This window comes from Rhynchophorus ferrugineus, unplaced genomic scaffold (genome assembly GCF_030347505.1).
Source record: "Rhynchophorus ferrugineus isolate W39M unplaced genomic scaffold, kcgeb_rfMv2 rfM3, whole genome shotgun sequence".
Taxonomy (NCBI): Eukaryota; Metazoa; Arthropoda; class Insecta; order Coleoptera; family Curculionidae; genus Rhynchophorus; species Rhynchophorus ferrugineus.
Window position 1 is genome coordinate 21259780 of NW_027472582.1, and position 6000 is coordinate 21265779.

Here is a 6000-nt window from a genome sequence, read left to right on the forward strand (position 1 = left end):
ACCATTGTACCAATAATTATACGTTATGTAAAACATCTATAACAATGCACATCAATTGAAACATCAAATTTCGAAAACGTAGTTATATTTTGAACTTAATAACAATTAAGTACTTTACTAATGTTTTTCAAATCCAGTCCAAAATATAGTTTTTTTACACAAATTATCCTTAAATTATATATTCTAAAGAAATTTATAGTCAAAATTTAAAATTTGTGCCTTTTAATTCTTGGCATTTCGAAAATTTATCCAAAAACTAATTCATATTTATAGTTATCATCACTAATACTATCTGACCTTTGTTTGAAAAACCTCTGAATTTATACTATAGTGTACCATCATATATTTGAATAGCATGAACTTGGTTTCAACATTTCATAAATGACATTAACTATGATGTTATTATGTAACTGTACGCACAAAATTGAATAAATACATAAAGGATTTATCATTATTTTAAAGAAGTATATACCTGACTATTTGTATAAAACTTCTTTTACGTAATAGGTAATAATAGGTAATAGTAAATATAGTAGTTTTAAGTAGTAACTATATGGGAGAACCTAATAATTCACAAAAGTTAGACAATATTTTATTGATTGATAATTGACTAGATCATACTTATGGAAATATTATAATAACTCTTAAAATACTGAAAACTATCTACTGAAAGAATAAAAATAAAATAGCAATAATGTTATAATTTTGTTTCAGAATCTTTTAAAAAAATCTCCATGCAATACTTTTCAAAAAGAATAATCCAAATCAAAGCCGGGCTCACAATTTTTGGCTCTACAAGGAAACTAAACAAAATTGGACTGTTACCAAGGAACAAGGAAGAACAAAAATGCCCATTGGACACGGAGTCGAAATCATATATATTAAAAATGGTAAATAAATATTTATAATCCATTGATTTGATTTCGATTTGATTCCATCAATGAAGTTTGGTTTCATGCCAGTGAGTTTAAAACTAAAACTAACTAATTTCCTGTCTTAAGCTATACTCTTGACTTGGTATTCTGAGAATTTTTGTATGTCTTTGTATTTTCCTTTTCCTTTCTAATTTGGTTTCATCTATAAACAAAAGTTTTTTTAGTTTGTAAATCCTTCATTATTATATTAATATGGGTTAGACTTACTAGATATGAAATAATATGTCTCACACTATGAAATCGTTTCATACTGCTTTTCTGTCTCGCAGAATCTAATAAGAATTTATAAACATGTCTAATTCCTCATTTCTTTATCATGAAGATCTATTAATTAATAACGGAAAACGCTCATTAAAGAATTAGTATAATTACTGTTGAATTACTTGGTATAATTCACTAAATAACTTTCGAAACGCTTGTCCAAGTTAATAAATAAAGCGTTCTTAAATACGTCAGTAATTCACGAAACTGACATCAATTATTTTCAGGGTATTCTTTATCTTTCTTTAAATAGATGTAAACTATTTCTTAATTACTTATATTACATACCCATACCCAAACTATCTTCGATCATACGAATCAATCGTATTTTATAAACTTGACTAATAACTAGTCGTCAATATAAACGTATCGTCATTGCCTGCGAACCTCTTGATTCGCCCTATTTAAGGTGGTATGTATGTCACGCCCACTCTGAAACCACACTATGTCTGGCCTTTTCTTGTAACTAGCTTACTTATAAAGTTTTCTTTTTTTTTCCAAATAAACAAGGGGCCAGGCAGCGGCAATATATATGTCATATAAGTTCAAAATACCGCCATGAACTGTAAAAAGGCAGAAAACAGGTTAATTGAAAAGTCCTCGGCCTGAAACATACATGGCGCTACTAGAATGAAATCCACATGTTATTTAGTTAGCCTTAACCCTCAAAAGATGCGTGTTTAAATTTGACAGCTCTCGGATTATTAGTTTGTGAATTATAGCATTTTGAGTCAAGCAACTTTTGTTATTATGAAAAAAATGAATAATAAGTAATTTCGCGTGTTGATAAAATATTGCTTTTTGAAGGGAAAAATACAGTTGAAGCAAAAACTTGGGTTGATACCGAGTTTCCAGACGCTGCCCCAGGAAAATCAACCAAGGATTGGTATGCTAAGTTTAGACGTGGTGAAACGAGCACCGAAGACGGTGAATGCAGTGGACGGAACATTAAAAAAATCCAAAAGATGATTTTGAATGGCCGTAAATTGAAATTGAATGAAACAGCAGACTCTATCAAGATATCAACGGAACGTGTACATCATATCGTTCCCAAATATTTTTATGAAGCAGCAGTGTTCCAAGTCCAATCAACGGATGCCTGCACACTCGCCCAAAGCGTGGGAAAACGCAACAGTCGCCTGGCATGTTTATGTTGTCTGTATTTTGGGATGCGCGTGGAATAATTTTCATTGGACCGTTTAAAGGACGACACCGCCGCATTTGAAGTAAAAGAGAGTGCTTCTTCATCAAGACCAAAAATCCATATATTGGGCTTCGAATGGCTTCCTCGTCCACCGTATTCTCCAAATCTGGCTCACAGTGACTATTTCTTGTTTTCAGATCTCAAAATAATACTCGTTGGGAAGAAATTTTCTTCGAATGAAGAGGTGATCGACGAAACTGAGGATTATTTTGAAGCAAAGGACAAATCGTACTAAAAATGGTATCGAAAAGTTGGAGGGTCGCTGTAATCAGTGTATCACCCTTGAAGGGAATTATGTTGAATAAAAAAAAATAATTTTGCCAAAAAAATGTGTTTTATTATGGTAGGCCGGGGACTTTTCAATTGACCTGTTATAATAAAATCGGTTTTTCAGAAGCAAATATAAGATTTTTATAAATGTACTAATTTAAATCTCTGATATCTTGAACATTTACTATCAACTACATAACTCTTGAATATAAATATAATCATATTTCGATTTTTATTTTTTCAGATATTCGGACGAAACTTTAACCGAAATTACTACCAAAACTCTATTTCGAAAATTCGAACAGAATAGAGAACAAAATAAACCAAACCGCGACAAAAATCGACTGAGACAACGGAAGAGGCAATAAGGAAAGATATCAAGAACGTGCCCACCTGATTTCAACCCGAACCATTCAAGAAACCCATCACCAACTCCCCACCAACCGAAGTGGAACAAAAAAGAAATAATTTCAACTGACAAAAAGGTGCAACATAATCTATCGTGTGAAAACTGTCCCATTGTAATGGTCTCAAAGATGTTTACGACCGTACACAAAAAAAAAGAAGGCTCAAGCTGATGGTGTTTGAACACACCTGTGGATGATAAGGTGAACAATAGTTCATTTAAAAGGGTTTTGAGCATTGATGCATACCTACTTTTTACCTCCATTTTTTACTAACCTGCACTAGTCATACGTCTAATAATTTGCATACAATATTGTTGGTATTATTTTCATTTTAATGAGGCAAAATAACTACAAAATCAGTTGAAATTAGTTAAATGAGTTTATATTATTTAAATAAGTTCATTCAATCGTTTAAAAAAGACAAAAAATAGTTTCATAATTTTAGATCTGTTATTTGTTCACTATTATGACTAAATTCAAGTTATTTTGTAGCTTTTCTATCAGTATTGAGCACTAGAAAATACAAAACAAGGCGCTATAATATAATAAAAACAAGTAATACGTTTACCATAAAAAACTGCTTCATAATAATTATATAAAATGTAGTTATACACAGTAAAATCTATATCTGATATACCGTATATCTGAACTAATAAACTTAGATGGAAAATATTATCCAGAAAATCTAAAACAATTATCAAAAGTATGTGAGAGAAAAAAATCATCTTTATAATAAATTTATAACTGGTAATAAAACAACTACATAAAGATCTCAAAAATATTTAAAAAATCTAAGACACAACGACACAAGACAACTAAAAGCTTGGCCTTATGAAAATAATATAATTGGACTTAAATAGCAGAATATTGATGGCAAGAGAAAAATTTAGTTATTTAAAAAATAGCTATTAGACGTTTAAAAGATAACGATCATCATATTCATATAACTCTAATCATGAACCCACAAGTCAGTAAAAAATTCTTATCATGACCTAAGTGACATAAAAATAGAAACGATATTAGTAACCTTCAATAATTTTATCTATTTATATCAAAATGAATTTTGATAAATCAACTAATCTCATCCTAGTTATATTACTATTGTCTTTTATCTGAAAAAGGAATAACATTTCAAAGAGATTAAGTGTTGAGCTCTAAAAATTAAATAATATCTATAAAAGGCTATCACAAATTAATATTAAATATAAATAATAACAAAACAAAATATACAAACGCAAAAAGAAGCTAAAAACACTAAATCAATTAAACTAAACCAATATCCCAGAAACGTTTTAGCAAGCAGCCATGGGAATAATAAATGCAACATGTTCTTTAATAATAAAATAGATATAAAATAAAAGAAAATACATATATCTATTATATACAAAGTATTTTTTTATAAAAAAAAACAAACATTGTCTAATAAACACGAATTAAAATATATTAAAATTCAGATTAAAATATACCCATTTATAACTCACTGTAAAATAAAAGAAACATTTTTTTGCGAATTACATGAAGATAAAATAACAATGTTATAAAATAAATATCAGACAAGACATATATAACGTAATTGGTAAAAATTATGATATATATAAGCGATCGACTTAAACCATGTTTGTCATTTGAATCGATCAATCGCTTTCAAATAATAATTTACAGGAAATTAGAATCGTTACAGAAGCCTAAACCAGTCATTGATTCCAATAAAATAATTCCAAAACTCAAAGTACTTTTTATACATGTAAATATATAAAACCTGCTAATTTATAATATAAATCAATTTCTAGTATCAACTGAACATAATTCCAATCATTAAAATTAATGTAAAACTATATTCGAAACTGAATTTACTTTCTCTGATGCAAATAATTAGTTAATATTATTTTACGATAATATCTAAAATATATAAAAATAATATATTAAAATGATGATATGATAAACAATAAATATAAGCAGGTGATTTTCCAAAACAAATAATTACATGAAGTAATTTGATTTAAGTTTAATGATTAGTTTAAAATGAACAAATGGTCAATCAATATAAATAAATTATCATAGTCATACTCGATACTAAACACACAATGTTATAGAAATAATTAAAAGGAAACAGAAAAATTATAATATATATTATAATAATATAACCTAAGAATGTTTTGAGACTCTTGAAACGTCTAAATAGTATTAATTAACGAAATTAATTGCTAGGCCTCAATCTTGTTTGAAATAAAAATTAAACATTTTATGTCATGAAACAATACTTATAAATTATACTCATAAAAACAATTATGAAAATATCATCATCTTGACTGAAACAATGGATTTTTAATATATTTTATATTATATTGGAAAAAAATATCCAACCGGTCTGAACATACAAAAAATAACAGAACATTAAAGCGAATAAAAAATCAAACTAGAAATAAAATTATAAAAAATTATTAAAATTATTACATTGTTTTAGAAATTATATTGTTATGAACTGAAGATGTTTATTGTTGCTTAAAAGCAAATCTTTACCTAAAAAATCAAAAAAATTCACTAGTGATTAACAAATTAAGTATTTTTAAATTAGACCTTTAAATAATATGATCAATAATAAATTAACGTTGCATAAACTTTCAGAATAGCAAAACATATAAGTCAAAAGTGAGCCTATGACTATGAAAACTACTAAAAAAATAAAAAACCTGTTTTTAATAATCTTAACAAAATAAAAGAAGACACCTGGTGAAGAAGTTTTGGTGGTTTAAAAAAATGGAATTATTTCAATTAATAAAACCAAAACCAATAGTAAATTAAAATCTCCAAGTATTGTACCAAACACAAAAATAAACAAATCTATCAAATTTCTTATTTATTTCATTAAATGGTTTTAATTTCCGGAAACTTTTACGGATAGTTTATAATTATACTTATAATA

The 6000-nt window shown here is 27.4% G+C and overlaps 1 long non-coding RNA gene across 1 annotated transcript in view; it reads left to right on the forward strand.

Annotated features, from left to right (window-relative positions):
- Nucleotides 1-5766, forward strand: part of LOC143193602 (uncharacterized) — a 75516-nt gene extending 69750 nt beyond the window's left edge. Inside the window, exons 2-3 of the long non-coding RNA XR_013005066.1 lie at nt 715-890; nt 2915-5766. This is a non-coding gene — a long non-coding RNA (uncharacterized LOC143193602). The remainder of the gene's footprint in view (nt 1-714; nt 891-2914) is intronic.
- The last annotated feature ends 234 nt before the right edge of the window (nt 5767-6000 follow it).